Source organism: Chinchilla lanigera, unplaced genomic scaffold (assembly GCF_000276665.1).
Source record: "Chinchilla lanigera isolate Chin_1 unplaced genomic scaffold, ChiLan1.0 scaffold00135, whole genome shotgun sequence".
Classification (NCBI taxonomy): Eukaryota; Metazoa; Chordata; class Mammalia; order Rodentia; family Chinchillidae; genus Chinchilla; species Chinchilla lanigera.
The window spans coordinates 2,201,936-2,223,539 of record NW_004955536.1 but is presented as its reverse complement, the minus strand read 5'-3'; the positions used below and the strand labels follow the sequence as shown (position 1 = coordinate 2,223,539).

General features: G+C 38.8%; 1 protein-coding gene across 3 annotated transcripts in view; it reads right to left on the bottom strand.

Annotated features, from left to right (window-relative positions):
- Nucleotides 1–21,604, bottom strand: part of Zmat4 (zinc finger, matrin-type 4) — a 374,900-nt gene that overhangs the window by 173,150 nt on the left and 180,146 nt on the right. The window contains exon 1 of one of the 3 annotated variants that reach the window (XM_013507718.1): nucleotides 7,821–7,925. The exons of the other annotated variants lie outside the window; for them this stretch is intronic. The gene's annotated coding sequence lies outside the window, so the exon portion shown is untranslated. Of the gene's footprint in view, nucleotides 1–7,820; nucleotides 7,926–21,604 lie in introns of those variants that run through there. 3 annotated transcript variants of the gene reach the window in all.

Below are 21,604 nucleotides of genomic sequence, written 5' to 3'. Positions count from 1 at the left end.
AGAAGAAGATGCAGCCTGCAGAAGAGCGAGTGACAGAGGCAGCCCTGCAAACCCCCTTTCACCCAGAGGGCACTGCACTGCCAGGTCTGTGCCTGTGAGTCGGGACAATGACGTCTGCACATTTAGGAACAGATGTCAGTAAAACCGACTGGTTGAGACATGGGACAAATAAATAAGCAATAAACAAACCTCAGAGGATGGGGAATTGGTATCCCACAAAGCTACCACATCTTGCCTAAAATATCCTAAAATTCCACAACCACCACATTTACAAAAATACAAAATGTAAAGCAAAACAAAATCAAGTAAATACATTTGTAACAAGAAAAGAAGGTATGTGTGTGGTGAGAGGGTCCATATGTTGGATGTAACCAACAAAGGCTACAAAGCAACTTCAAAAACTTACACAAATTAAATGAAATCATGCTTTAGAAATTAAGGAATGTAAGGGTCAGAGATATAGTGCCGCAGTTCAGAGCCTGCCTGGCAAGCGCAAGGTTCTAAGTTTGATTCCCACATCAAAAAAGAAAAGATATTAGGGAATGTATAATTGCAATGTATTTTCAAATGGAGACTATGATTAAACAAAACAGAAATTATAAAAAGGAACCAAATAGACAATCTGAACTTAAAAATTATAACAACTGACATAAAAAAATCACTTAAGGGGCTCAGTAATAGATTAACTGGCTAAAGAAAGAATCAGTAGAACTGAAGGGAAAAGAGAAAAAATGCAAGTTATTTACACCATTAGCATCTCTTAGTTCATAGAAAAGGTAGGTTTGCATTTATACTGATTGGAGAATTTTTTATGCCCATATCTTATACTCTGAGTAACTACTTAAAGATAATAATATGCAATGTATTAACCATTGTTATTCTCCTATCACCTTGTTATGAAATTTTGTTTTACCTTTCTTCCATAAAATAAAAAAGATATAATGCTTTTTAAAAAATAAAAATAGAAAGGCAAGAATGAGAGAACTGAACAGAACCCCGCAGAAATATCAGATACCATTAAGCATACCAACATATGTAAAATATCACAGCACCAGAAATCTGAGGTTGAAGAATTTTTTTAGTACTCCAAGTGATAATGATTAAAAACTTCCTCTGGGCTGGTGACATGGCTCAATAGTGCAGCATCTGCCCAGCAAGCGTGAGGCCCTGAGTTTGATTCCTGGTACCAAAAAAGAAAAAAGAAAAAAAAGCCCCTTAAAAACTTTCCATATCTGAAAAAATACATTCATCTACAGATCTAAGAAGATAAACTTTAAATAGGATAAGAGCAAAACTACCCCAAATACATGATAGTAAAAATGGTGGAAACAAAAATGATGGCAAATACAACTTATAGCTTACCACCTACCAAAGAAGCAGAATAAAATTAACAGCTGACTCTCCCCAGAGACAGAGGAGACTGAAGGCAGGCATATGACAGCCTCAGAGAGCAGAGAGATTCCACCAAGGACCTTATGTCCAGCAGAACTGTCCTTCATAAATAAAGGTGAAATAACTACATCTCTAGATTAACAAACACAAAAAGAACTTGTTAGAGCCACCTTACAACAATTATAAAAGGAAGATGTGCAGGCTAAAAGCAAATTCAAATTCTCCCTCTTTATCCTCTTTCTCTTTCTCTCTCTCTCTCTCTCTCACAAGCACATATACATACACACAAACCAATGGTAGTTATATAATTATAAAAGGAAGTATCAATAATATTGATATTTCTTCTCAACCATTTTAAAACCTAGATATGAAATCACACACACACATGTATATGTATAAAACTGTATAGCTGATTACATAATATGTAGAAATTTAGTACATTTGACAATAGGAGCATAAAGGAAGTAGGTGGAAACAAAGCTACACTGGGGTAATGAAGTGATAGAAGATTTTCACTAAAATCCATATCAACAAAAGGACAGTGGCAGAAAATGATACACATTAAAGTACATACTGTCCATTTCTTTTTAGTTTCTTTAAAACACAATATTATATAAAGTAATAGTTATAACAATACATTATTAAATTTGCAACATACACAAATCTGACTTGTATAACAACAAAGAAAAAAAGGGAGGAGTGGTGATTCATGCCTGCAATCCCAGTGCTTGGGAGGCTGAGACAGGAGGATTGTTGTGAGTTCAAGACCAGCCTGGGCTACAAAGTGAGCTCAAGCCCAGCCTGAACTGCATATCAAGACCCTGTCTCAAAAAGACAAAACAAAACAAAACAAAACAAAATACAGAAAACAGGGAGAGAGAAGAGAGATATATAAGAGAGAGATATAAGAGAGGTATATAAGAGAGAGAAAACAAGGGAGAGAGAAAACAATATAAGAGAGATATAAGAGAGATATATAAGAGAGAGAAAACAAGGGAGAGAGAAAACAAGGCTGAGATAGGAGGATTGTTGTGAGTTCAAGACCAGCCTGGGCTACAAAGTGAGCTCAAGCCCAGCCTGAACTGCATATCAAGACCCTGTCTCAAAAAGACAAAACAAAACAAAACAAAACAAAATACAGAAAACAAGGGAGAGAGAAGAGAGATATATAAGAGCTGTATATCTACAACTAAACCTGATTCTGATAAACTGAGATGTGTACGACAAGCTCCAAACCAATTTATAAAGAAATATTTTAAGAAATACAGTAATTAAAATGTCAAAGTCTAAAATATCTACTAATCCAAAAGAAAAATATAAGGGAACAAAAAATACATGCTTCCTGTAGAAAACAAAAAGTAAAATGGAAGACACAAATCCAACTATAGAAAGAACAATAAATATGAACAAACTAATCAAAATGAGAAGATGGTTACATTAGTTAAAAAAAAAACCAACAGATCCATGTGTTAGGTAGAGGATACACACTCTAGAATCAAAGTATAAATGTATGAAAGTAAAAAATGATGAAAAGATGCTAGACAAATCTAAATTTTCTTGCATAAGAGAGTCAAAGTGGCTGCACTAATATCAAATAGAATATACTATAAAACAAAAATTATTACCTGTGATAAGAGAGAGATTTACAACATGTTCAGTGCCAAATCACTAGGAAGATATAATTAAATGCATATACATATATATATATATAGTTCTATATATATATATATATATAACTATGTGGTGCCAAAATACATGAAGCAAAACTTGATAGAATCAAAGGGAGAAGCAGACAATTCTGTAGGTGTGTGTGCCCAATAGTGCCCTCTTATGTGCCCTCCATTTCCTACCACTGTAGTTTCCCATAGGCAATTGTGGTCTTAAAACATTATGCAAAATTTTCAGAAATAAACAAATTATAAAGTTTGAACTACATACTATTCTGAGAATTGTGATGAAATTACACTACACAAAGTGCAGCCACACTTCCTATATCACCCACCCATGAGTCACTTAGTAGCCACTGTTATCAGACAGGCTGTTCTGGAACCAGTAATCCTTATTTGTCTTAATAATGACCCCTATAGAAACACGTATTAAATATGGTGTCTGTGATCAGAAACACATATAGCATATTGTTATGTATTAACTAGCTGGCAAATGTGAGCAGAGGGTAAAAAGAACCCAGTGCAGTGTTTTACCTAGGAGGAGTGGTTTCAGTATCTGCTAATCTAGAGTTGTGGTGACTGTATACAACAAAACTTGTAAAAAATCAGAATCAAATGTATATTTCATTGGAGAGTGATAAAAGAACATGTTGTACAAAAATTTCTACATGCATTTTCAGTAAAACAATGTACTGCTCAAGAGGTCAAATATGGAAACAGCCCTAATGTTGTCTACCTGGAGAATAAGTAAATGTATCATGCATATACAATGGCAAATTATTAGTAATGAGAAGAATAAAGCCCTGATACATAGTGTAACATAGATGAGCTCTGAAAACACGCTAGACGTAAAAAGAAATACCAAAAGGTCATGTATTAAATGAATCCATTTAAATAAAGTTTCTACAATGGAAAATCTGTAAAGACAGAAAAAAGTCATCAATTGCCTAGCAGGTTGAGGAGCAAAAAGAAAGAGTAAAGGAAATGAGGTGAGTCTGCTAATGGGTACAAAGTCTCTAAAATTACCATGCATCTGACAGTCGTATTGTTCTGTGAATATACTTAAAACTTGTGAATTGTATACTTTAAATAGGTAAACTGTATGACATATGAATTATATCTCAATAAATCTGTTGTAGAAAGAAGTCAAGAGATTCATTTTTAAAACTTTAAAAGGCTAAAGAAATACTGATTTTTGAACATAATTTTTCTTTTCTTTTCCAGACACCTTCTGCTCAGCGACCGGTTACTCAGTTATACAGTATAGTGAATTTTACAGAATTATTGTATTCAGATGAGCTGCCTTATACTACATGGACTTTCCCTGAGCACTGGTTGGCACTCTTGGATGGTGATTACTGTGTTCATTTTGGCTAAAGATATTCTTTGTCTACGATGGAACCTGCAGCTGCTGCTGAGCTATACTTAAAGGCAACAACCATCTGATATCCTCTGCTAGGTGTAGAAGTAACTGCACCTGTCAGCCTATACCCTGCAGGAAGATGAAATGCCCAATAAGTGCAATTACTTCCCATGCTATGCATGTAGTGCTTGTGCTTATTGTCTGGTATTTAACTTGGGAGAGAGCCAGTAAGCAGAAAAGAATATCACTTCTTGTCTCCTTTGTCTTCTACATTACTGGCACCAAAAAGCCTAGAAGTCCTGTTTCCTGTGGGATCCTGAGCAGCTCTGTTTTCCATTGTTCTCTCTTATGCGCTACTGAGACCAGGCTGTTCTCTCTGCAAGCTTCGCCCACACCTTCTTTGCTGACCCCTCTCGGTCCTTAATATTTTTGCCATAATGTGAGTCTTTTAATTGCTGTAGTAACTTTTAAAAAAAAGATCGTCTCTCCAAAGACATTCTAAAAAGCAACAACTTTACAAGTCCTTAAGTTGTAGTCAGGGTCTGCAAGGGAGTAGATTTAATACAGGATACATAATTTATAGGATTGTTTTATAACAGCCACTCAGAGAGTAAAATGCAAAAGAAAGTGAGAGATCTGTCCACACAAAGACCCAAAGAATCCAGCTGAGGGCTAAGATCCCACAGCAAGGTCCTGCACGAGTCCAGCTGAAGATGTAGAGCCCATGGCAACGTCTTCCACGGGTACAACTGGAGGCCCAGAGCCCATGACAATGTCTCATGCAAGTCAGTATCAAAGATCTGCACTGGGAAGGTGCAAAGGTCAGTGGTGGAAGCTAGAAAGTCTGTGCCAGGCGGCTAAAGGATCTATAGCACCAAGCTGAAGGATCTGCACTGGAGCCAGGAAGCAACATTCGAGGTAAGGACAAAACTCCTCCAAAGAGAACCACAACCATCTTCAGTGACAGCAAGGACCCGAGCTCCTCAAAGGATGAGAACAGCTGAGTTCATATAGGAATAGCAGTGTGACAAACTTCTCCAGGAGAATCAACAGTACAGTCTTCCCCTGCAGTCCTGCTTTTATGTTGTTGGCAACAATCCTCAGGTAGGCCTTCCACAGCCAGCACCATGCTGGTTCAGTTTAGCTGGGTGTTCCAAGTTGACCATTAGTTAATCCACCACAGGAATTATCCTTCCAGTGCCTGCCTGAATTCTAGATATGTAAAAGAGACTCAATAAAAATGAAATAAATAGTTCTTGAATGAAAACTGAGGTGGCCGTTCACTAACCAATTCTAACTTGGTTACCTAAGCCTGTTTTCCATATAGAATAATTTTTTCTTTGCTTTGTTACCAACCTTCTTGCTCAGAAAAAGACCAATTGGCATAGAACTCACACCCAGTACTGAAATGGATGTGGTGGCGATGCACGTTAGTAAGCCTGGGAGTTTGCCCACACACAGAGGCTGGTCTTGCTGTTTTGAAAGGTGGGTGGTGTTCAGAGGCCCACAAAGACACTGCCGTGCCTGCCTCTGCGTAGCCTCTATTAGGCCTGACAGGAAGCCTGTCACTTGGACAGAGACCACCCACTCAGTAGATGAAACCCTTCAATTTCCACAGTATTTGGGAAAATGGCCATTTTGCCAATAAAGGAAAGAGAGAGGGAAGATTTCTGCTCAGGAAATATGTGGAGTTCTCTGTGTGCTTTTGGTATTTGGAAGGCATTAGTTTGTTTTTTCAGTCACTGATGAAATATTTAAACAGATGGTCACAGTAGTTACAAGACCCCAAAAGGGAGAAATTAGCTAGCATTCCTGAGAGAGGACAAATGAATACACTAGATAAGCCCCACTAACCGACAGAATTAGCTAGCAAACAGGCAACAAATGAAGAGATAGGCCAGAGAGTACAAAGACTATATGAGAGGCAGGTGGAAAATGATGAAGATGAGTATCTGGAAGCTCTGAAAATTTCTAAAACCACCAAGTGAAAAGTGTGCTACTTGTTTGAGACATAACTTTTGGGCTGGCTGGGGGAAGGTGGCAGTGAACCTGAAACGCCACGAGAGAGATCTTGCTTCACTGCGGCTCCTGTGGGGTGCCCAGCACTTCATTATATACCCGCTATACGATGTCACACTGACTCTCCATTACCTCTCCGAATACCATCCTTCCCTTCCCTCTCAAATGCAGTCCATGTGCAGATCTCCTCATCTTGCCCTCCAAGTCATAATACTCCAGACTGTTTAACATTTCTCTCCTGGCCCACTTTTCTATCTTTTCCCCTATCTCTGGTACAAGTCTGTGTCTCTGTTGACTGCCTCTGTTTTACTTTATTCAGAGTACTTACTTCATATACTAAAATTATACAGGGGCTGGCATTATGGTTCAGTGGTAAGTACTTGCCTAGCATTCCCGAGGCGTGGGATCAGATCCCAACATAGTCAATCAATCAGTCAATCAGGTTTAGACATTTATGTTTTGTTACTTGTCTCTTACTACTAAAATATTCAGTTTTGAATGTTCAGCATTTAGTACAGCTGTGCTATAGAAATACACTGCAAGCTACAAATGAGGCTTTATTTAAACTTTCTTATAACCATATTTTATAAAACAGTGAAATATGCTAAAATATTTCCTCAAATATGTTTGATCTGTCCCAGTACACCCATGGAATCTTCTTTTCAGCCTCTACTCCATACAAAAATTATTAATTAGGTGGTTTATAATCTTTTTCCTATACTAAGACCTTCAAATCAGTTGTACACTTCTTACTTACAGCCCATCTCAGTTCGGACCATCTGCTGAACTGACTCTGTATGGCTCACAGTACTGTATTGGGCAGTGCATGTCTAAGTCACAGAGTTAGTATTAAATATCAGTTGAATGAAGAAATGAACTAGGAGTGTAGCTCACTGTTAGAGCACTTGTCTAGCATATGCAAGATCATGGATTCCATCCCGTAGCACTAATAAAAAAATAAGCCAACAAAAAAGATGAATAAACAGATGAATAAATCTATGGATGAATAAATGAATAAAGCCTCATTTTTGTCAAGGTAAAAATATAAATAAAATTTCTAATGTGTCAAACTTTTAGAAAGTGCTACAACTCATTTCTGAATCCTTTTCTAGCTAGATGCAAGGTGGTGCTATTTCCATCACATCTCCCTGGCTTCTTAGGGTCAGCCTTCTCATCAAACATTTCCAGTGGCTCTTTGTTACCTAAAAATAAATTCCTTATGACATTTAAAGTCTGCTAAGTTCTAACCTCCAGCATATTTTCCTAAGCTTTTCCCCACCACTGCTTTTCGTATAGAATACGCTCCACACAAACTTATTTCCTCAAGGTTAAGAGCACCGAGGAGCCTGCCAAGAAAATGCTCAAATTCCAAGCTCTACCTTTCTCTGTGCTCAGCTTCTGGCTCCGTGTCCTTGTTAGATGCGGCAGGTGGTGAAGGTCACATCCTCTAGGTCTCATTTCCAGACCAGGGTGGAGAGCAGAAGTCTCCCCACTAGACGAGGCTCCTTCCTTGTATTTCTGAGCTTTGCTCCAGCATGCTGGCTGGCATACAGTGACTGACAGATTTGTTGAATGATGAGTATATAAATGAAAAACTCAACAGATAAGCAATCTCTCCCTTTTCCTTCAACAACTAAAACACCACCCTATATGTCACTGATGATGTAGTTTATTCCAACTAGAAACCCCCCAGCTTCTCTGTGTGCAAGGGCCACTCAAGAACAGTCTCTCTGCCACAGGTTCACTGTGCTTCACACCAGAGCGATCTCATGCATCCCTCACTCCCACAGAACTTCACTGAGGTCTGCCCTGCACATGTGGCCCCTTTACGGCTGTATCTTACTGTCTGTAACTGAATGTTAACACTCAGGACTGAAAAATAAACATTCCAAGCCTCGCTATACTCCACAAGGTACTTTGTGTAACATAGTTTGAAAAAATAAAACATTAAAGAGAAGCAGATTTGGATTTAAAAGATGCAGGTTTATTCTTGACTTTAAATGTATTAGATGTTACTTATAATTATTGAAACAAATTCTTCTGTTATATGGGGAATAAGATCCACATATCAGGCTATTCACGGATAAAAGGACAAAAGAATGCAATATTTGGAAACACTGTAATAAGAAATATTGCTCAAATATACACAGAAGAAGTAAATTGTCTACAGGATAGGTGCACACTGTGTTGCTTTTTTTTTCTTCATGAAATTTTCTTATACCTGACACTTTCTCAATTATTTACTGGTGTACATGTTCAGTGTTTGTATTTTTCCATTTTATTGTACAAGTTTTGAGGTAGAAACCCTGTTTTGTACATAACTACTTATCCAGACTCTGTAATGGAAACTCCCATAGATCTTTTAATAATTATCTGTTGACTGATGGAGACTATATATATACAAAGTAAATCAGGGAATCTGGGAGATGTCAGAAGTAGCAGCATTGTTTCTCAATTTTTAAATTTAATAAAATTAGTGTAGGAAGCCAAACAAAAATCTACCCACAATATTTATAATGAAACTAGTAACAAGGAGCTTACCCCTACAAACCTCAAAATACAAGGGAACAAAAGTGCACTAACATCACCACAAAGTGGTGAAGTATCAGAGCCCAGTGAAGTAGGAAGCACTGTCTGTTGGGCAGAGCAGAGGAACTCAGGGCGGTGACAAGTGCTGTCCAGAAGGCACCTCAGCAGACCTACACAGGAGGGTGGGGCAGGTGTGGCATCCACCATGCCATGGCAGCTCTGAAAGAGTAAAGATAGCTCAACCCTCACGTGCTTTCAGCACAACTCACTGCAACTTCCTCCCCAGACCCAGCTTCACATTGATGGGAAAGTGACGAGCATGGAATTAAAGTGGAGTAGGGCAAGGACAGTGCAGACACAGAAAAGAGAAGGTTCCAACAAGTGCAGAAAAGGCAGAAAGAGTAAATGAACTGCAGCCAATAAATCACTGCATTTTAAAGCAACACACACACACACACAGTATTTTAAAAGAGGCCTGTTAAAGTTAGCAAAGCAACCTTGAACCATATCTTGTTTTAAATATTTAAGAATCAAGACATGAGAATAAGAGAAAAATAACAAAATCAAGTTCTATAGAACATTGCTGTTTGTGAAAGACAGCTTACAGACGTGAAAACATGCCAGATATACTTGCTTATGAAAATGAGCAAAAGTATAAACATCATTTCAAACAAACTGAGATGCCAATAACATGGTGTAAGGTATTAAAGAACAACGTAAATAGGAACTAAAATATTCACTTGTTAGGTGGAAGAACTATAAAAATAAGTAGCAGTAAGAGAATAATTTACTGAAGAGGTAAAGGTTAGAGTCAACATGAAATGAATAAATGCAATAAATATTTTTTTTCTAAGAGAAATAGTTAAAATTACAGAAAAGATTTGCAAACATTAAAGAATAAATAGATGCAAAGAAATTGAATATAAGTTGCAGCTGACAGAACACAAAGATGATTTCATGTATGAGTATTAGATTGAGAAGAACAAAACACATACCAACAAGTAAAAGTTGGAAAAATCCCCAAATCAAAAGAAAACAAAGTGTACATTGAAAGAACATATTTTATAACTCTCCATATCAACCTGGAACAACTAAAATTAAATATAGTATAATAAAATTACTGAACTTTACAGAAAAAAATTTAAAAATTACTTGAACTTCTTTATAACTTATAAAAAACCAAGTTATATTATTATCAGACATTTAAACTGCAATGCTTTACTACAAAAACAAACAAATACATTTAGAGTCTCAAAATCACACACAAAAAAGTGCATTATTTTCTTCCTAGCCAACAAAACACATGTAATTTTGGAGGGTCCAAAGCCGTGATAGGCAGAATTTCAGGGGGTCTAATTCTCATGAGCTTCACTGATGCATCTACTACAGTATAAGGTTGAGTCAAACAATTAAAGTGATAAGAGGGGGGCTGGGGATTTAGCTCAGCGGCAAAAGCGCCTGCCTGGCAAGCGCAAGGTCGTGAGTTCGGTTCCTGGTACCGGAGAAAAACCAAAAAAAAAAAAAAAATAAAAAAAAAAATAAAGTGATAAGAGGGACATCAGTGTAAGAACCAGTGGGAACAAGAGATGTGTGTGTGTGTGTGTGTGTGCACGTGCATGCACGCACTTGAAAAATCAAGGCAAGTGGTAATTAGTAGAGAAAAATATATTATGCAATAGCCATACAATCGGATAATGTGGATATAGTAAAACTATTTGTTAATGGGAAGAGAGTGGGAAGAATATGTATTGCAAAAAAGATTTTATTTCTCAGTTATAATTACATTAGTTGTCTAGTATTAATATCATTATTCACAGGATATATGTATCACAAAAAATAGGTAAATGGGTAACCAAAGTATTTGATGTGAAAAGAGTAAATCAATGCAGTGTAGGACAGCAAGTACAAGTCTTAGGATCATGGTTCAGTGTGAACTCATGAATATGAACATACATGTTTCTTAGTTTTAGTCACTGAAATGATCTAAAGTCAGTTACAAACCCAACACAACATCCCACCACATTCAAAATACCACTCCAGTGAGAAGAAATTGTCTTTTGGGGGGAAATAGCTAACCATGAGACACACATAGGAGTACCTGGGACATCTTGCCAGATTAGATACCAAGGCATCCATGAATGGCAACTGTAGTCACGACACAAGGTTGCAGAACCTGAAGAAGCTTCCACTGGAAGAGATAAGGCAATTTGGTCTCCAAAGGGACAATAACTGTGATTGATCAAAATTCATCAAATATGCTTACAATGATGAATTCATAGCATCTCTTCTTCAGACCTAATTGATCATCTTTGTAGAATGAGATGTGGGCAATTTGTTAATTTGAAAATTAGTAAAAAGGAAAGGATGAAGCAATGTTTCTGTCTTTTCTAGAATTGTAGGGCTGGGGATTTAGCAAAGCGCCTGCCTGGCAAGCACAAGGTCGTGAGTTCGGTTCCTGGTACCAGAGAAAAACCAAAAAAAAAAAAAAAAAAAGAATTGTAGCAAGGGTATGGAGTAGAAGAGAACGAAAGTTGCTTGTTGTAAAATTATTCCAATTGATCAATGAAAAAATGATAGGATGAAAAATTTTGCAACCTCCAATGAATTAATAAACCTAGGCATTGAGCACCAACAGCTGCTAATATCACAAAAAGACAATCAGATATCATATGCCTCCTGAAGAAAAAATGCCATTAAAATTCTTGTCAAATGCATCAGCACAAGATCAGATCAGGCCTCTGGATCCTGTCAATTTTTAGAGAACAGAAAGAACTAGAGAGTGATGAATAGGATCCCAAAGCCACAATCAGCAAAACCTACCTTTTAGGAAATTCCATAGGTCAAATAACCTACAGATCCATTACCAGGTAAACACTGGAGGGGGGCGGGGGAAGAAGGAATCTTCAAATCAAAATATACTTAAAAAGTGCATCAGGTATCTAAAAGTTGGACAAGACCCTACTATAGTAATTAGGGGGAGAGAGTAGTGACAAACCTATGCAGAAATTCCAGATCTGAGCAAGTGGTCCTGGAGAAGTCAGGATAGTGATTACCTCTGGCAGAACACAGAGGGTGAGGGTGGGATAGGACAAATGAGGAGCTCTTGAGATGCCTGGGAAAGATTCTTCTGTTTTACTGGATAGTGGTTGCCAGAATGTTTACTGTAGAACTCATTAAGTGATGCATTTCAAAAAGTTTTATCTGTCTAAATTTTTTCTATTTATTTTCTAATAAATCTGTTTTTAGACAGTGAATTCCAATTTAGAGTGGACTGGGTAGCAGCACTGAGTGTCTTCCTAAATACAACTCTAAAACATCAATGAAGAGAGAAAAAGATTAAAATTAATTTGGTAGACCACCTGATGCTAGAATGTGGTGAATTTTTACCTGATGATCTAAGGCAGAAGGGGTTCAGTTGAGGTAAGCTATAAAACTATGGTAAGAATAGAGTTTCCTTCATAGGCTACTAGTGGGAATTATATGAGCTTATCCGTGGTAAGCAGTTGTAATGATGGCTGGCCAACAGCAAGAACATTATATTGCTTTTACTGTGTATAAGCCTATTCACAGTTGCTTCTCATAAGAGTGAAAGCCCTGAAACAAAGATGAGGCATTGTTTACATCTCCATTATGCTTCCTCCAGACTCAAGTCTGAACCAACCAAGTACCTGCATGCTGTCCTTTACCACATGCCTTATTGGACTGATGAAACACTCACTGCTTGTCACCCTCCCACACTGTGCTCTGTGATGTCCATTCTTAAATAATAGCTGGGTAGGGGAACAGTTAATTGCACACATAGCTCCCCACATTGGCAGCAAAAAGATGCTATGGGGCAGAAGTATGGAAATTGCAGTCTCTCAGCATTCAGGGAATCATAATTTTCATACAAGCCACTGTGTCCTACTGCTGGAAATCCAGTTGGAAAGGGTAGGAAAAGATGCCACTCAAAGAAGCAGAAGAACTTTCAGAAACTGGGACTCGGCCCAGGAGCTGCGCACATTAAGCCACAGCTAATAATGGCTCTGAGAAAGGAATTAGCAAATTAGTCAGTTGTGCACCCACAGAAGCAATGTACTCCCAAATGTATTTATAAAGTTGTTGCAAGTTAAATCACTGGTGGCTGAAAAAAAGGAATCTGAATTTCTCCTTCCAGAAAACAACAGTTTGTTTTATTGTTTTTTTCTCTTTAAAATAAAAAAAGAACACAACAGACACCCAATAGCTAAGATAATTTTGAAAATTAAAAAATGAGATGGTCTTGCACTTTCAAATATGAAAAATATATTATAAAACTAATTACCTTTAAACTGAGTTTCTGCTGCAGAAAGGCACGGGCTTACCAAACAAGAACAGAAACAACCAAAGAACACATGCAAATTGGGGTCTGATAAAAGCGAATTTAAGTCAGTGAGGAAGATAACATTACTCAATAAATGGAAGTAGAAGACTGAATAACAATTTTAGGAAAATAATAACATAAAATAACAGAAGAACATAAATATATTTATATAATCAAGTTAAATTCTGTAAAAAAATCTCAAAAGAGTAAAGAGATGCATATCCCTTTCTGTAAACATTAAAGTGTTCTATGTCAAGAAATATCTTGAATATAATTAAAATCAAACAAAAAAGAGTATTAGCCATATGTATTTTTTAAATGCTTACCTATATGAAGAGCATTTGTAAAGCATTAAGAGAAAGTTGGTTGACCTCCTTTGCAAGTTAAAAAGAAAAATATAAACTAAAAATGTACAAGATACAAACACAGCCAATAAATATGAAAAAACAAACTTATCAGTATCCTAAAAAACAAAAATATTCAATGAGTTACCATTTTTCACTTATAAAACTGGTAATGCTTTTGAAAAATAATACCTAGAACTATATTGTCAAAGATGAGGAGAAATGCTTCTTCTAAATCAGTGCTTTAAGAAACCTACAGCTTATTTAAAGAGTGAAAACTTTAAACACATACTCTTCTTGACTCAGAAATTTAACTTTTGGAAACTTATCTAAGAAAATGAACAAATATTTGAACAAACATATAGTTACTTGCTACCTTGCTGATCAGAACAGCAAAAGAAGCAAAAATTTATGCACTGAAATTCGTTGGGGATATTGGAACAAACTTCATGTATCAATTATACAGCTAATATAATTTGGCATCTAGTAAGCTATGGGTATAGTTATACACTGAGATAGCAGAGAAGAATGCTGCTACTGAAGCCATGCTCTAGAAGAGCATTAATGGGTGTGGAACATGGACTATGCTTCATGATGGCCCGTGAGATCTTCAGTGTGTCCCCATTACCCCAGTACCATCCTGGAAACAGCACAGACAGCAACCCAGGTGACAATTTTGTCGTGCAATTTATATGAGGTTGGGGAAGGTGACAATGTTTAAAATAAATACGTAAAATATACATTATGTTTGTCAGTCACAATTTCCAAGGAGGAAAAAAATGAAGTGGTCATATAAAGCTCAAGGGAAGAAGTATCTGAAAATTCAGAGGGGCCCAGGAAGGCTGAGGTATGGATGAGACACTTGAATTAGAGCCCGAAGGAAGTAAATAACTAGGGGACAACATTGCCACAGGGGCACAGTGAAGAGGGGACAGGGTGGTCGGGGTGTTCACAGATGAGCGGGGAGCCTGGCGAGGCTGAACGGAGGGCACAGGTGACAAGATCAAGGAAGTGACAGAGAGGGACCTCAGCTTTCACTGTGAAGGGGACAAAGAGGCACACGCAGGCAACAACAGGCAGGATCCACTCAACACGAGCAACAAAAACATGGGCGTTTATATGTACAACATTTTACTTGTTCACGTATACATGAGAGAGCAGAGAAAACAGAGTGAAAAAATTGAAAGACTTGCCTCGACATATTAAAAATCAAGATTCATGCATATGTTGATTATGCAAAAATTCACTTTTCTTTGTCCTTTATTGTCTAAGCATTCTACATTGAGTATTTGTTACCTTTTAAATTTTAAAATAGAACCCAGATTTTGAAATATGATGTTTGTGAAAATATGCAAATTGCTCTACCCACCATTTTGTAACATTGACAGGTAAAAGGAGAGCAGTTAGGTCTTTTTAGACGTAATTTTCTTTCAGTTCACTGAGAAGAAACTCAGCAATCCATGCAGCAGATCCAGAAGATACCTCTAGGAAGCAGAGCCTCAAGCTGATCCCTTTCAGTGGTCTAAGCATCCTTGCGGGGTTCACTTATGTGACCCTCAGACTTTCAAACAAGCTGTACATTGGAAACCCTCCAGCTCATGAAGAAAACGTGCGAAGGCATCCAGATGGATGGATTCCACTCAAGCCCACAAACACCTATGGTTTTCTGTTTTTGTCACCCATTGGCCACTTGTAGCGCCCTTGCTTTCTTTATCAATACAGCTTGAGAGGATGGATAAAAATAATCAGATCTAAGGAAAAAAAAAACATGACAGGTTTTAAAGAAGAAAAATTTCAACTAGGTTTACTACCCATCCTCAGGAAAGGAATCCTAGGTTCTCAACTTGTGCTTTCAGATCACAGCACCAAGTGCACCTAAGAAGTTGGAGTTATGAACACCAGGGCCCAGAGCTCTAGATGCACTGCATCAGGACTGCTGAGGGAGGCCTACGCTGGTAAGGTGAGGGTCAATGCTAAAGCATATCCTAGATCAATGGTGGCAAACTTTTTAGAGACTGAGTGTCCAAACTGCAACCCAAACCCACTTATTTATCACAAAGAGCCAACACCTCTATGAAACCTGGATACTGAGGTTTTAATTTGGAAAAATCCAACTGTTATCCGATGCTCTGCTGGGGCGATAGCCTGCTGCAGCACATGTGCCATAGATTCGCAACCACTGTCCTATGTCTATGCAGGGGCTGCTTCCTTCTCCTCTGTCTCCCCGTTCTTAAGCGGAGTAAGTTGTACAAGAAATAGAGGTGTCCAGTCTTCTATCAAGGGGTTTTCATTACTGCTTTATGCTCTAGGGAAGTTTTTAAAAGTGTGGCAGCCTCCAGAATCACACCAACCTAGGCTCACGGACCACAGTTCTGTCATTAGCAGTGACCCCAGTGTAGCCCATGGGGACCTCACACAGCTCTCTTCCCTGCCCCACTCAGCTACCAGAATACCTGTCACTGTGACACTGATAGGTAAGTTAATTTCACTGGATATTGAACACTCTACAACTAAGAAAAGTTCTGTGCACTTTCTTTTTACAAGGAGAACAGCTGAAACGTGTTGTATCTCTTTCCTAATCCTATAATTTCATCTTTGATTGCTCAGTAATACTGTCTTTTCCCAGTAGGGTGGAATCATGCTTTTGCTATTAAACCTTGCACACACCAAAGGCCTTAAGTCCCAGTTTCAAGGGCTAAGGTAGAAGGTGATTTATGATCCCCACTTTCCATCTAATTTGCACTTGGTCTCTGATATAGATGGTACAAAAAGGTCAAAGCAAATCATATGCACCTGCCTTTCTATGTCCACTCAACTAAGAAATGACTTCTAATATGAAATACACAAAATGAGGCATTCAGTAATAGTGTGTTTTCCTTGAAAACTTCCATATAGTTAAAACTAGAGAGACTCTCAATAAGAATTTATATTACTAAAGTAAGGTGACTGTGAGGTGTTTTAGAATAATTTTAGATTTGCAGAAAATCTGCAAAGATAAAACAAAGGGCTCCCATATACCTTTCACTCAGCATCTCTAATATCAACATCTTACACGGCCATGGGCCTTTCTCAAAACTGAGAAATTAACATTGGTACATGGGTGTTAGAGCTCCAGACTTTACTCAGATTTTACTAATTTTTCCTCTAATGTTCTTATTCCAGTCCAGAATCCAACCCAAGTTATTATATTGCATTTAGCAATTTGTTTTTCAGTTCTTTTTTGCTTCTTCTCACAGATTTCTACATTAGACCTTTGTATAGAATAGCTGCTTATAAACAGCTGTTAATTCACTAGCAGCATCCTGCATTTCATCACATATAGTAATCCTGCTTCAAACACAGAGAAGCCATGGGTAGAGGCCAGTCTCAATGAGCAGGGTCCCCAACACGCCTGGGAGGTCAGGCTGGTCTTATCTACGTTTAACATCCTTCTAGGTAGCTAGAGCTAGAGAAGGAAATCTACTTTGTCTCCAAATGTACTGGACAAGGTAACCAATCCCTACTGACCCTTGGTCCTGAAAATAAAAGTTAGCCAGTTTATTCTGGAGGAAACTCTTTATAACAATGCTCTTAGGATACTGGAAGCAATAAATGGTTAGGAAAACTGAAATTATTTTGGTAGAACACATTTTCTTTATTTATCTATGGACACACATTTTAGTTGATTCCTGGCCTATACTCTCTCTATTGTGAATACAGGTGTCAGAAGAGAGGAATTTCAATTAACTCACCTCAAATAAATGGTAAGTTCAAGATGTTGGATATGCTAATTACCTTGAATCTATTATTACTCAATATATACATGAATCAAAATATTACATTGCATATGTTACTCAAATTCTAAAACATTTTTATAATCAAAATATATAGTTTATTCACGGCAAAAGTAGGGAGAAAGTCTGGGCAAAGGTGGAGGCAGAAAAACAGAAATGACCAGGAAGGCCTTGGGCAGGACCCTCCTGGCAACAAACAAATAATCAAGTCCAACTGTGGGAGGCACGTCACACAGTGATCACCCAGATGCTAACTGGGTCAAGACCAGAAATCAACTTGCAAGCTCGCCTTAAAAGCATTATACTAAAGTGTTGCTTCCCTTTTAATCTGTTAATTATTAAGTTGTTACAAGGATTGGTGAGGGGAAACATCCACCTGGGCAACAGTGGTGGGCAGCCAGTCAAGTGAAAGGCCTCAGGGATGTTCTCCATGCTCACTGTCTTGGGAGGGAGGCAGAGGGCCTGGCCTCTCATACCCCCATCCTCCACAGAACCCTGTCCATCACTGATTCGGCTCAGCAGCCAGTGGTACTGGTGTGTTCCCCAGAGTAGGACCTGCCCCCATCTCATTAACCTTCCACCTCCCACAAGGTCAGGTTAACAATCTACCGGCTTCTGCTTAACTCCCAGCCAGTAATGAATATCTGCATCATAACACACTCACCCACTTCTAGGGCGCGTTAGTCAGCCTCAGAAATCTCTCAAAACATCAATCTGGAATTATTTAATGATCCAGAGAAAAGCAATCTCATTCAGGTGATTGCTGTCATTACTAATTATATTAATTAGCTTTGAATATGAATGGAATGGGGATTAGCAGGCAATTCAGGGTGTTTGTCTGCAACTTACAAGATCCACTTTTAGTTTTTCTAGAGAGCTTCACATGGCTTTAGTGAATGTAATGATTAGTCTGAGGTCAGAAGAAGGTGCATTTTTCTGTCCCTTCCTCTTGTAATTGTCTAATTGTGTTACAGGCTAGGAGGACAGGCAAGATCAGCTTGGTCACAGGCCAGATAGAGTTTCAGAATCACCACGTGGGTTCCTGAAGATGTTGCTGCCTCCTAACAGCAAAATCTGAGCACCTAGGAGAAAGACCGGAAGGACAGGCTCTGAAGTCCAGTCACAAGCACTGAAGAAAGTCATTTAAGGCTTGAGGTGACACCTAGTGCCGAGGTTTCTGGCGTCATAAAGCTTTGTCATCCAGCCAAATCATGTGACAATATGTTAGGTCTATTAGCTACCGGTATCTCAGTGGGGAATCTGTATTTATAATCAGAAAAGTAAACAATCGGATTGCAAATATCCTAAAGCCACTTCCCCACCTCTCGCTTTGTTATGCTTGGAATGATTTCTTTTGCAGCCTCTGCATTTTTCATAAGGAGCCCTAAATGTGTCCTTAATTAAATGGCCATCAAGTATGATAAATTCACATTACTCTCCAAAAATTTAATAATCCTTCTCTTTTTTTTCTATGATGCACAAAAATAAAACTAATGCAATCCCCAAGGGCAAAAGCCAGACTCATAGCACCGATAAACAACTGCCTCTCCCTGCCTATGAGCAGGAGGAGAAAAGACAGAAGGATGTGATCCATGTGCAAAAGACTGGCAAAGAGAATTGGACTCTAAGGGGAGGGTGGATATACCTCTCCTTCTGTGAGCACTCCTAGAGACACATACACACACACACACACACACTCACACTCACACTCATCCACTGATATTCATAGTCCTCAACATAGAATCTCTCCGCATAAGAATGCCCCACATGTAAGGAAAGGTTCTTCAAATGGCATGAGGTCCCCACCCACTGGAACAAGGCCATTTCTTCTCAGTGCCTGTTGGAAGTGCCTCTTCACTTTGGGAGAAGACACAGATGTAAAAGTGCAGTAACAGAGACAAAATTTATTTTTAAAAGTGAGAAATTAGCTGATTCATGGAGCATAGCCTGTGAATACTAAGGACCTAGAAACTTCTCAGCTAGGACAAGGAGGGGGTAAGAGGGAGACCTATATTTGGGCCCCAAAATACACCCTCTCGCAGAAGTAATGTAAAGATTGGGTAGATACTGCTGAAAATGCTCTACAACTTTCTACCTTATATACATCGTGTACTAATGAGGATTAGCGGATCAGATGGAAATCTGACCAGATTTTATCTTATTTCCATGGGGGAGAAAGGGTGGCATAACTCAGGCAGTAGATTTATAAGACAGTCATTGGAACACAATACATTTGCACTCCCACAACAAATGAGAAGGGCTGGGATTAGAATATTGCCTTTTGTTTTAGAGAAAGATGCAGTGCTGGCGTGACAGGGACTGTGCTCCAGCTGGACAGAGAAACTCAGCAGAAAGCTTGAGAACATCACATTGAAATGCGCTCAGCCTCACCACTGAGTCTGGAAGTGAACAGCTGCTTCCCCAAGTCCCCCCAAGAAAGGTCTCTTCTCCTTGAACCTTTCTAAGGTTTCTCAGAGATCCAAGTAAACTACCCTGGTGAGCTTGTGCTAACCTGCCCCCTGCGTTTCTATTCCTTCTGCCCTTTGGTTTCTGTACTCAAAACCCATTCTGTAAGGTTCACCTTATTTGCATTTCCCCTCCCAGCACAGCTGCTTTGGGATGAGACCCACAGGCAAACAGGTAGGTGGACCACACTCTAGGACTTCACTTGGTAATAAAATTCAAACAAGAATGGAAGGAATGATGACAAAGAAAATTACAGTGCCAGATATATTGTCCATGGTGGGTCCAAGGCTCGCAGGAAGTCCAGAGGAAAATTATTGTCTATAATTTTTGTAAGATTTGGAGCTTATTCATTTGTACACGGGTAGCATGATGTCATCTTTCCTAAGAGAGTCTTATTTCTTTCTATCTTGTTTTGTAAATAAGTATATCATTGGGAAATGTTTGAAGATGACATCTAGCTTTTCGCTTGTATGACTCAAAGTCATAGATATTTATCGATCATCTACTATATGCCAGGCTCGGGAATGACAAAGATGAATAAGATATAGGTTCTGATCGTCAGCTCTCATGATTAAACAGGCAGAATGGCACACGGGTGAGTCCATCCATTGCAGTACTGTGATATATTCTACAAGAAATAAGGGCAACACCAGAAGAAAGAGCTGGGTATGTTTGCAGAGAAAGAAGTATTTGAAACAAGTCTTAAGGGATGAATGGCACTTGGCCAACCAGAGGTGAAATGTGGAGGCCAGAGGAGGGGAAGAACCTGGTAATGGAAGACATGCAGAGCAGTACATCTGAGTGAGGAGAGAAGCAAACAAGTAAGCAGGAACCAGGCTTCAAAGAGGCTCAAGATCTCGGATGACACTTGCCCTTCCCTGACCCATGCTCACCTCCAGAATATTTCCAGTAACCAAAGAATCAGAAGTCAAGATTATTTTTTTTATTTGATTTCACTATATTTTCCCCCTAATCACCCTGAACTATGACTCCTTTTCCATTACTCAGTGACTCCCAAGTGCTCCTGTTCCCTGTGGAATGCCTGCCTAGTTAGGAGCCAGCCGCAGGGGGCACAATCAGGAGGGAAGTGATTTCAGAATTACCAAGTATCTAGCTGTGCTTCCTGAGACATCTGCAAGTGTGTGCATTCCCCCTAAGTCACCTCGCATCAGTTTAAAAGTGTAGGTTTTCAATTAATTGTAAAGCGGCCATCAGGCTGTGGAAAGTTAGAGGGATTCATGTCTCTGTAGACACTTTGTTCACGTGTTTCCCGGAAAAGCAGAGAGGACCTAATTAGAAATAAAATAAGTGCAGCACCTTTCTGGAAGTGTCTTCCCAAGGAGTAGGGCATTTTGCTCTGTTCCCTTTTATGTATTAGCCAGATTCCTCTAAAGGGCTGGCCGGCAAGGTCCCATGGCAGTGCACATTAGTGTGATGCGTTGTGCACTTCCATCTGAGATGGGCGTCAAAGAGCAGCAGCTGGAAAGGAAAATGCTTAGTGGAAGATGCGCACACTCGGCTGATCCGAGCAGCTGTCACAGAGGAACCAAGCAATCCATTGGGATGGCCTCACTTGGGGGCTTATGTACACTGAGGAACTGGCTTAACATCACAATTTCACTGTAACCTACTTTTCAGAGAGAGAGAGAGAGGGAGAGAGAGTTGCATTTAAAGAAATAGGGCAAATGAGACAGAAAAGAAGTGGGCAA